Source organism: Aquarana catesbeiana, linkage group LG01 (genome assembly GCF_042186555.1).
Source record: "Aquarana catesbeiana isolate 2022-GZ linkage group LG01, ASM4218655v1, whole genome shotgun sequence".
NCBI lineage: Eukaryota > Metazoa > Chordata > Amphibia > Anura > Ranidae > Aquarana > Aquarana catesbeiana.
In genome coordinates, this window is record NC_133324.1 from 75,823,968 (window position 1) to 75,835,930 (window position 11,963).

Genomic DNA, 11,963 nt, shown 5'->3' on the forward strand with positions numbered 1-11,963 from the left:
TCATCTCCAGATGAGCTTTCGGCCTCTGGCATGAGATTGTTTCCCTTGTAGCAAACGTTATAGACTTGTTTCTCTGGGTTCGACGAACCTTTGAGGGGTATTTCAGCTGCTGGCTTTGCAGCCTGAAGTGCTACATGTGTGAATGGGTAGTCTCATCTCCAGATGAGCTTTCGGCCTCTGGCATGAGATTGTTTCCCTTGTAGCAAACGTTATAGACTTGTTTCTCTGGGTTCGACGAACCTTTGAGGGGTATTTCAGCTGCTGGCTTTGCAGCCTGAAGTGCTACATGTGTGAATGGGTAGTCTCATCTCCAGATGAGCTTTCGGCCTCTGGCATGAGATTGTTTCCCTTGTGGCAAACGTCTATAAACGTGTTTATTTTGCAGGGTGGTCTGCCCTTGTGGTTATTTTAGCCTGCTGAAATTTTGCAGTTCGAAGAGTGGCAGGTGTAATGTCCTGTCGTGATTGTATTTGTGGTTTATTGTTTGCTATACATGAGAGGGGGTGGGGACTGGTTAAGGTCGGAGGGGGGGCTGCCCGGGAGATCTGTTGGGTCGCGGGGCCGTTGCTCCTCACTACCCCTGATGTGTTTGTTCTTGTTCTGAGATTAACCGTACATTAGTCTTATGAGCCCCCACCGAAGGAATTTGCTGATAAGAACGCTGAGAAAAATATTAACCCCTTGGTTGTACGAGAGAAAAAAGAAAGTGATTTTTCTCTTTTAAAAAAGAAAAAGAAAGTGATATTGCAAAGAAGATGTTGAAATAGTTAACAAAGTGAAAGAAATGGCGAAAGTTATGTTGCTGAAGAGACAGGGAGAAAAATCCTGTGTGATAAAGAAAATTGGATAAAGGAAGTTAAGAAAGATGGAGATTGTATTATGTATGTATATCACAGAGCTGATGATATGTTGGAACTTGAAACAAAGGAGGGGAGGGACAGCACTGCCCTCCGTCTAACAACCACTCCTTTCTCACCACCCAAGCACAACCCACTGTGACAACTCAGCCCGGCGGCCATCTTAGTGCACCCATGCCTTCACTTTCTACCCAGTCCAGTGCACTTCCTGCCGGCGGCCATCTTGGTACACCCAGTAAGCTTAAACAGCCTGTACCCAGCCCTCCCTGTTTTAAACCAAGATGGTTCATACCACACACCTGTCTTCCCCAATACGGGAGCATTACATTCCCAGGCCGGATATGTTAATGATGAAGAAGCATCTGAGTGGGAAGCCCGACAGCAGGCAGCAAGGCCACCCACTGATTTAACCCCCAATCCGGCTCCAGACTCTCAGTTCCGAGAGGATCTCAAACACATGCTGGCAACCGTAAAGAACAGTGCCTCTTGTCAGCCCCTGCCCCAACAACAGTCTCGGTTACCAGAAGGGGCACCAGTGATGTATGTCGCTTTTACTCTATCACAAACAGCGGCCTTAGTGACAAGTCTGCCTGACCCAGAGAAGCAGCCAATTCCCTTCTACCACAGGATAGTGCAGATACAAGAAACTTACTCAGCTGCCTGGAGAGACTTGATCAGCCTATGCCAAATCAAAGCAGGATATGTCTTTTGGCCAGTCATGCAGATGGCCTTCAATGATGCCTGCCTGACAAGTGCCACTTCCTACACCTCAGGCGTGGAGTTCTGTGCACAACTCCACGACTGGGCAAAGGAGAAGTTGACGGATCAGAAGACCACAATCCAAGATATTACCCAAGATAAAGGGGAGTCTGTGAAGAAGTATCATGCTAGACTCAAAGGCACACACACACATGTTATCAACTGCTTTTGTTTCAGGGCTCAGAGAGGATATCAGAAAAGGCCTGATGGTGGCCCGCCCTGAATACCATTCAATGAAAATGTCTGATTTATTGTTGGTGACCAGAGGTATAGAAAATCAAAAAGGTAAAAAACCAACGCCCCTCATGGTAACCCATGACGAAGATCCCGCCTACACTAGTCCACCACCACTGCTCAATACCAGGGAAAGGATCATCTGTTACAACTGTGGGAAACGGGGTCACTTCAGAAAAGAATGCAGAGCCCCAAGATGTCCCAGATTGACAGGGGTGCAGCCAAAAGTGTGTTGAGGGCGGTGAACCTGCCTAATAGTTCTTTCCTTTCCACTATTGATGTTTCCTGCGTAGGAATGGATGGGGTGCCCCGCTCCAGTCCACTTCCTGATTTGCTTGCCAGATTTGTGGTGTCCTCTACATGTCCCTTGAATCTACTAGGAGCTGACGTGTTGTCCGGACTACAGGCCTCAATCAGGACACGCCTGAAGGGGGGATGAAGTTACATACTCCCCTATCTTTAGAAGACTCATCTGCCTTGTGTTCTCTGCCTCTCCTGATGACACTTAATGAAGAAAAAACTTCAAGTTCAATGCTGCAGGAAGTACTTGACAGAATCCCTGCGTGCCTATGGTCCACAGGACCGGAAGACAACGGTCACTTAAAGGTGCCACCAGTTTCAGTCAAGCTAAAAGAGGGCGCATCATTGCCCCGGAAACCACAATAACCCCAAGAAGAGAATCCTAAAAAGAGAACCAGGTACCTACTGTGGATGCCTTTGACTGCAAAATACCTCACAGAGGTGGACCTTACAAACGTTTTCTTCAGTGTCCACCCTCACCCCTCCTGCTGGTACCTTTTTGCATTCATCCACGGAAAGAAACGGCAACATACCTAAACAGTTGTGCCGCAAGGAGCACAGAACTTTCCAAGCCAGTTTGCAAAAGCTATGGCTATCATCCTTGACACATAGCAAGAGGAACACCCGGAAGTGATTCTCTTCCAACATGTTGATGACCTTCTCCTTTGTGCAGCGGACTTACCCCCTGTTGAAGTCACCTCAGAAAGCCTGTTGTGCTATCTTGCCAACCAGGGCTGCAGAGCCTCAAAGCCCAAATTGCAGTGGTGCTCAACACCTGTCATTTTCCTTGGACTAATTTCCTAGTGCAGAGCATGGATTCCAGAAGCCTTCCTACTGATGCTCTGCAATCAGACCCTTCCAGATGTCTCCTGAAGAAATATCTAAAGTTTGAAACCCTTGAGTGCGCCACCCCCGGCGCTAGGGCTCCCTGCCTACGACAAAACGCTCAGGCTCTTTGTATCCGAACGTCTGGGACATGCTGCAGGTGTACTCACCCAATCACACGGCATCAGCCTACGCCCCATAGGATATTATTCCTGTCGGCTGGATGCGGTAGCAAGAGGAGGCCTATTGTGTCTGCGAGCTGGATTTGCTACACAAGCCTTGCTTGACAAAACTTTGAACTTGGTCTTCGGACACTGCCTCGTTGTGCTTGCCCCCCATGATGTTGTTGCCATATTCAACCAAGATCCAGCCGAAACACTTGTCCACTACCAGACACTTGAGACTCCTGTGTTCCCTCCTACTGGACAGCATTACTCTATTAAGTTGTCAAACACTGAATCCTACCACCCTTCTTCCACTTCTCGAGGGGGGGAAAGGAGGAGGAGGAGTAGAGTCTTGACTTGTCACCCCATGACCACACAGGACACGCGGTCACCACTGAAAACACTGTTCTACAAGCTGAAGCCTTAACACCGGTGATGTCTACACAGGAGGCAGAGCTATAAGCACTTACTACAGCACGTAAATGGGCAGAGGGAAAAAGAGCCAACATTCATATGGACTCAAGATATGCTTTCAGCATTGCCCATGATTATGGTGTTATCTAGGACAGAGGATTCCTGATGGCTGCAGGAACACCTGTGAAAACTTGATTGATGCCTTGCTTCTCCCAACCCAACTGACTATTCTGAGTAAAGCACACGACAAAATGAACTCAAAGGAAGCTTAAGGCAATCATCGAGCCAATACAGCTGCCAAACAGACAGCTGGTGGTCCACGGGAAGTGGACAGCAGGGTGGTAGAAGAAGACCACCCCGTGCTTACCTTACAGACTTTCCCAGTGGACAGAGTTTATCTAAAAGAACTACAGGAAACAGCAAGTCCGGATAAGAAGGAAAGCTGGAAACGGAGAGGAACAACTCTCAGAAATGGACTATTCGAGTGCAACAAGAAGCCTTGTCTACCCAGGAGTATGTACCCAACCGTGGTGCAATGGGCACATGGAGCTGCCCACTTGACAAAGACTTTTATGAACTCTCTTATCAACAAGTGTTGCACCAAGAGTTACTCCACTGACCGACAGCTTCTGCAGATCATACATTATCTGCACCAAATGTAACCCAGGCTGCACAGAAGAAGCACAGAAGAAGCACCTGGCAAAACCCCTATACCCCATTCCAGAGGATGCAAATTGATCATTCTCAAGTGCCAAGAAGTGGCAGATTCGAATACGCCCTAGTGGAAGTGGTCATGACTGCCAGGACCACAGCTAAGAAATTACTGAGTGAGATAGTATGTAGATTTGGGGTCCCAGAGGTAATATTGAGAGATCAGGGACCAGCCCTAACAACAACCCTTACAAAAGAGATTTGGGCAGCACTGGGGGTTCAGTTGGCACTACACATCCCATACCACCCTCAAAGTAGCGGGAAGGTAGAAAGGATGAATGGGACACTAAAAACAGGATGTTAAAGATGGCCCAAGAGACTAACTAACTTGAGTTGGCCAGACAGTTAGCCCATTGCCCTGTTCAGTGTCAGACACACCCCCAGGGGAAACATGCCCTATCCCCTTATGAAATTTTGTTTGGTTCAGCTCCCAGACTTGGTTGTTACTTTCCACAACAGTTACAGTCTGATGTGTTGACTAATTATGTAACCACATTATCACGAGAATTAACCTGAATGCATGTCCAGGTGTTTTCTTCCATTCCAGATCCTGAATTAGATACAGGAACACACCAACTACTGTCTGGAGATCCTTGAGCCAAGTTATGATGGTCCATTCCAAGTTTTGCTGACCACAGCCACCTCAGTCAAGTTGGCCAGGAAGAACACCTGAATGCACGCTTATCACTGCAGGAGAGCGTGTTTTCGGGTGCTGCATATCCTTTTTCTGTTTGATCTAGGGGGGAGGGGCCCAGGAGGTGGCCATCACAAAAATGATAACATAATTACGTTTTGGTGTAACTCTTCAGGTACACATGTGACCACCTTTACCTTAGATTACTGTGACATAGTACCTTGTCCGTTTGACCCTTCATGGTGATGCCATTGGTACAGTGATATTCCTGACGGTAAGGACATATATGTATGCCACACAGACAGTTACTGGGGACAGAGTTGTGGTTTCTGTGGGGGCCAGTGGGTTGGAACACAGGGCCAGACTGGGCGACCACAGAGTGCATTAGACAAAAAAGATGAAAATAGAAAGCCCCCATATCCTAACCAAAGATACCCCTGATACATGCACTGACCCAGCACACAGTCAGAGGAGGAAGCGAGCAGCTCTCTCCGGAAGCTTTGATTCTCATGTATACATACATGTCATAGGGGTTACAAGGGGGGTCCCTGATGAGTTTAAAGCCAGGGATCAGGTAAAAGCTGGTTTTGAGTCTTTGATCCCCATAACAACTGTCAGCAAGAATGTAGATTGAATTAACTACATGTCATGGTTATGCAATAGAGTTTGTCGATCAGCATACCTGTCTCCATGTGTTCATCTCTAGAGACCAGCTGACCCTCACCTGACTGCTTTTGTAACCTCCCCTCTAAGCATGGCCCCACCCCAGGCCATATCAGGGAACCCTATATTAACCTGTGCACTGCAAGCCAGCAGTGCTGATCAACCACTGTGTTTTAGCCTCTATGTGTACTTGCTGTGTTTCCTACATCTGATTCCTGTTACCGACTTTGGCCTGTTCCCGACCATCCCTGTTTGCCTGTGACCCTGATGTTCCAGCCAGCTCCCTCCTTCCTCTTCTCCTGTAGTCTACCGTGAGCGTGAGCTGTGAGACCCTGGGGGCCGCGACCTGGAGCCAGACTGCAGCGCAGTCCATCCTCACCACTAGAGGCTCTGGTGAACACCTGCTGGCTCTTAGACTCCGCGCCCTGGGGAATCTATGCTCTAGCACCCAGTGGGATCTGTGTCAGTGGTCCAGTAGACCTGCTTCCTGAACCTCCCAAGGTACAATCCGCAGCAGTCACCCGTAGGGTCCACTACCTTGCAGTGCACTCCTGATCCCAACGGTGTGCATCTGTCACCCAGCCTCTAGGTGACCTGACACTACACATATTATAACCAACAGAGATTTGTAAATTACTCTAAAGATGCCCTCCAGGGAATTTCTGATCAGTTAGCCCCCACTTCCTACATGACATTCCAGGACCGGATGGCCTTAGACATGGTGTTATCTGGGAAAGGAGGTGTTTTGTAAAATCATAGGAAAAAACGGGAACCTGTTGTACATACATTCCTGATAATATTGGCCCAAATGGTAAGGTTACTTTAGCTATAAAGAAATTAGAAGATCTGTCACTAGAGTTGAAGAAGAACTCAGGTATCACAGACCCATGGGATCAATATTTTAGCTGGATGAGTGGGTGGCAGAAGGTGTTCGCCCAGATACGGGTAACGGTATTAATAATCCTGGATCTTTTAGCCCTGATTATATGCTGTATTCTACCTTTTGTAAAAAAGTTAATGAGCAAGGCTGTAGACAATAGCACACCTACATTTCTCCACCAAGAAGAAGAGGACCTCCTTATGATGGAAGATGACAAACCCTTCACTCCCCTACAGTCACTCCCTGTCCATAATCTCACAATCCTATAGGATTATAGGGATAGATAGCGCCTGACTGCACCTCTCCAGCTGTATCGATGAGGGAAGTGAACAGTTGCTGCCCAATTCTATATACAGCCTAAAAGAGTTGCTGAGGAGAAGGGCCAGGCCAAAAAGTAGGACCTTTAGTATTAGGGACAGAAAAGAGAAAATAGTCATTTTAGGGGGGATTGTGAAGGAATGTGATGTAAATAATAATAATAGTAATCTGAAAATGTCTATTTTCTTATGTGTATACATATTTTTCTCCTTACTCATTATATAAGTATACAGATTTGCTCTGTTCCTATATTTTCTCAAGATGGCGTGTACCCCCTACCTCCCACACATCAAAAGAACGCGGAACTGAAGATAAGACCAAAGAGAACCAAACCTCGTTATGAAAATTATCCATCTTCTTTTCTATCTTAACCAATGAGATGTACCTATTAGACTAACATAGCAATGACGTATTTGTGTGTATAAAACATTAACACCGCCTTGAATAAATCAGAAGTGTAATGAGTTGGCAATTCTGAGCGTGTCTCAGAGTGTTTACTTTTATATGCATGCATATCCACACTTTTCAAATTAGAGACAGCAGCAGATAACCTTGAGCTCGATTGAAGCTCTTAAATCATTTCCATAACAATAGGAAGACTGACAGTTACTCCCAAAAGTAGAGGCATGATGGGAAGACTGAAAGTTACTCCTAGGGGCATGATGGGAAGACTGACAGTTACTCCCAGAGGCAGAGGGATGATGGGAAGACTGACAGTTACTCCCAGGGGCAGAGGCAAGATGGGAAGACTGACAGTTACTCCCAGGGGCAGAGGCAAGATGGGAAGACTGACAGTTACTCCCAGGGGCAGAGGCATGATGGGAAGAACGACAAATGCTCCCAGAAGCATGATGGGAAGACTGACAGTTACTCCCAGGGGCAGAGGCATGATGGGAGAATGACAGTTACTCCCAGAGGCATGATGGGAAGACTGACAGTTACTCCCAGGGGCAGAGGCATGATGGGAAGGCTGACAGTTACTCCTAGGGTCATGATGGGAAGAATGACAAATGCTCCCAAAGGCATGATGGGAAGACTGACAGTTACTCCCAGAGGCATGATGGGAAGACTGACAGTTACTCCCAGAGGCAGAGGCATAATGGGAAGACTGACAGTTACTCCCAGGGGCAGAGGCATGATGGGAAGGCTGACAGTTACTCCTAGGGTCATGATGGGAAGAATGACAAATGCTCCCAAAGGCTGATGGGAAGAGTGACAGTTACTCCCAGGGGCATGATGGGAAGACTGACAGTTACTCCCGGATGCATGATGGGAAGACTGACAGTTACTCCCAGAGGTAGAAGCATGATGGGAAGACTGACAGTTACTCCCAGAGGCAGAGGGATGATGGGAAGACTGACAGTTACTCCCAGGGGCAGAGGGATGATGGGAAGACTGACAGTTACTCCCAGAGGCATGATGGGAAGACTGACAGTTACTCCCAGAGGCATGATGGGAAGACTGACAGTTACTCCCAGGGTCATGATGGGAAGAATGACAAATGCTCCCAGAGGCATGATGGGAAGACTGAAAGTTACTCCCAGAAGTAGAGGCATGATGGGAAGACTGACAGTTACTCCCAGGGGCAGAGGCATGATGGGAAGAACGACAAATGCTCCCAGAGGCATGATGGGAAGACTGACAGTTACTCCCAGGGGCAGAGGCATGATGGGGAGACTGACAGTTACTCCCAGAGGCATGATGGGGAGACTGACAGTTACTCCCAGAGGCATGATGGGAAGACTGACAGTTACTCCCAGAGGCAGAAGCATGATGGGAAGACTGACAGTTACTCCCAGAGACAGAGGCATGATGGGAAGACTGACAGTTACTCCCAGAGACAGAGGCATGAATGGGAAGGCTGACTTGCTCCCAGAGACAGGCATGATGAGACTAGTTCCACAATAGCTGGAGAGCCACGGTTGCCCAACCCTGATTTACACAGTTGTCACTGGAAGTGGGGGCATTGATGGGACTGTGACAGACCTGGAGCACCCAGAGTAGAGCTCTGATAGATGTGTGGTGAATAGTGGGTGTGGCTTAATTGCACAACAGTGGGAGGGAATCAAAGGAATCCAACACCTGACTTTACCTACTGTATATATGTCATACATGTGCTACAGTCCTTGTACGCACTTAATATGCTTTAAAGGGTTAGTTTCTTTACCAAAAAAGCTGCCTAGGCAGGTGAGGGACGCCTGTAGATACTTTGACTAAAGTTGAATAATGCCCTTGCTATAGATGTAAGCCATTTATGTATCTCCTGAAGCCTGGCTGCGGCCCTCCAGCTGTTGTGGAACTACATATCCCATGAGGCATTGCAAGACTGACAGTTGCAAGCATGACTCCCAGAGTCCTTATGGGAAGACTGACAGTTGCTCCCAGAGGCAGAGGCATGATGGGAAGAATGACAGTTACTCCCAGGGGCATGATGGGAAGACTGACAGTTACTCCCAAAAGTAGAGGCATGATGGGAAGAATGACAATTACTCCCAGGGGCATGATGGGAAGACTGACAGTTACTCGCAGAGGCATGATGGGAAGACTGACAGTTACTCCCAAAAGTAGAGGCATGATGGGAAGACTGACAGTTACTCCCAGGGGCAGAGGCATGATGGGAAGACTGACAGTTACTCCCAGAGGCATGATAGGAAGACTGACAGTTACTCCCAAAAGTAGAGGCATGATGGGAAGACTGAAAGTTACTCCTAGGGGCATGATGGGAAGACTGACAGTTACTCCCAGAGGCAGAGGGATGATGGGAAGACTGACAGTTACTCCCAGGGGCAGAGGCAAGATGGGAAGACTGACAGTTACTCCCAGGGGCAGAGGCAAGATGGGAAGACTGACAGTTACTCCCAGGGGCAGAGGCATGATGGGAAGAACGACAAATGCTCCCAGAAGCATGATGGGAAGACTGACAGTTACTCCCAGGGGCAGAGGCATGATGGGAGAATGACAGTTACTCCCAGAGGCATGATGGGAAGACTGACAGTTACTCCCAGAGGCATGATGGGAAGACTGACAGTTACTCCCAGAGGCATGATGGGAAGACTGACAGTTACTCCCAGGGTCATGATGGGAAGAATGACAAATGCTCCCAGAGGCATGATGGGAAGACTGAAAGTCTGGGAAAAACTCCCAGAGGTGGCATCATCCCATCCTGCCTTGTTTCTAGGATGTTGCTAATTTTAAAAGTGTGACATGGTATCAAGGTATCTATTTACTTTGCGCAGCATTGTTTTATATATTATACCAAAAAAAAGTGTATTTTTTTCAGAACATTTGCATTTGATAAACTCCTGCGCAAATATCATCTTACATAAAAAAAAATTGCATCAGCCACCATTTTATTCTCCAGGGCTTTTGCTTTCAGAAAAAATATATTGTTTGGGGCTTCTAAGTAACATTCTAGCAAAAAAAATGATAATTTTTAGATGTATGTGAGAATTTAGAAGAACTTTGTTGAAATAGTTGGGCAGTACTCAGCAACTGGTACCAGTTGAGAACAGTTTGGTCTGGAGTATATACTATACAATATAGCATAAAGACTGCAAGGAGTATGTCAATGCACGGAATGCAGGGGTCAAGAGTATGTAACACATTGAGTGCAGGGGTCAGCAATACGCAACTTACAAAATGCAGGGGTCAGCAGTACATAATTCATAAAATGCAGGGGTCAGGAGGACATAAAATACAGTAGTCTGCAGTACTTAAGGCTCCAGTCACACATAGCCAATTTGAATCACGAGCAGAATTTCCACGTTTCTGCTCGCGATTCCAAATCACTGCAAAATGTGGGACTTGTTTGCAATGCCATTACTTCTTAATGGCACCCTAAATGCGTTGCGATTTTGATGCGATTATCTTGTGATAAATCGCACCGCAAACGTGGCAACGCATGAAGCTTGTCGCTCACAAAGGAGCAGAAGCTTTTTTTGGACGAAAGTGCCGGGCGTTGTGATTTGCCGCAATTGCAGCAAGATTTATCGCGTGGCAAAATCGCACTACGTTTAGGATGCCATTAAGAAGTAATGGCATTGCAAACACATCCTGAGTTTTGCCGTGGTTTGGAATTCAAATCGCCTAGGTGTGAATGGAGCCTTACTCACCAAGCACAGGGGCCAGGGATACATAAAACACAGAGCACAGGGGTCTGGAGTACATAATGAACAGAATACAGGGTCAGGAGTACGTAATGCATGGACTTCAGAGGTCAGGAGTAGGGATGAGCTGAACACCCCCCGGTTCGGTTCACACCAGAACCTGCGAACTGACCGAAAATTCGCACGAACGTTAGAACCCCATTGACGTCTATGGGACTCGAACGTTCAAAATCAAAAGTGCTCATTTTAAAGGCTAATTTGCATGGTATTGTCCTAAAAAGGGTTTGGGGACCCGGGTGCTGCCCCAGGGGACATGTATCAATGCAAAAAAAACTTTTAAAAACGGCCGTTTTTCCGGGAGCAGTGATTTTAATGATGCTTAAAGTTAAAAAAAAAAAAAGTGAAATATTCCTTTAAATATCGTACCTAGGGGGTTGTATATAGTATGCCTGTAAAGTGGCGATTGTTTCCCGTGCTTAGAACAGTCTCTGTACAAAATGACATTTTTAAAGGAAAAAAAGTCATTTAAAACTGCTTGCGGCTTTAATGTCGGGTCCTGGCAATATGGATGAAAATCAGTGAGACAAACAGCATGGGTACCCCCCAGTCCATTACCAGGCCCTTTGGGTCTTGTATGGATATTAAGGGGAACCCCGCACCTAAATTAAAAAAAGGAAAGGCGTGGGGCCACCAGGCCCTATATACTCTGCACAGCAGTATACAGGCGATGCAAACAAGACAGGGACTGTAGGTTTGTTGTTAAGTAGAATCTGTTTGTAATTTTGAACTGGTACATTTTTAACGTGTTTAGCTCCAGCCAAAAAATCTATTTTAAGCTTTTTGGAAAACCTAGGGAAGGGTTATCAACCCTGTGACATTTGTTTTGCTGTCTGTGCTCCTCTTCAGAGGATTTCACCTCATTTTTTGTCCCAATGACAAATGTTTTTTGAAAATTTGGGGTTTTTTGTGAAACAAGGATTGGTGATAAAGCATCAGTGGAAAGGAGAAACGTTTTTCCCATATTAACTCTTACAGGAGTGAATTTCCCTTCCTAGGGGTAGATTTCATCTCACTTCCTGTTGTCTCCTTCCGTTTGCA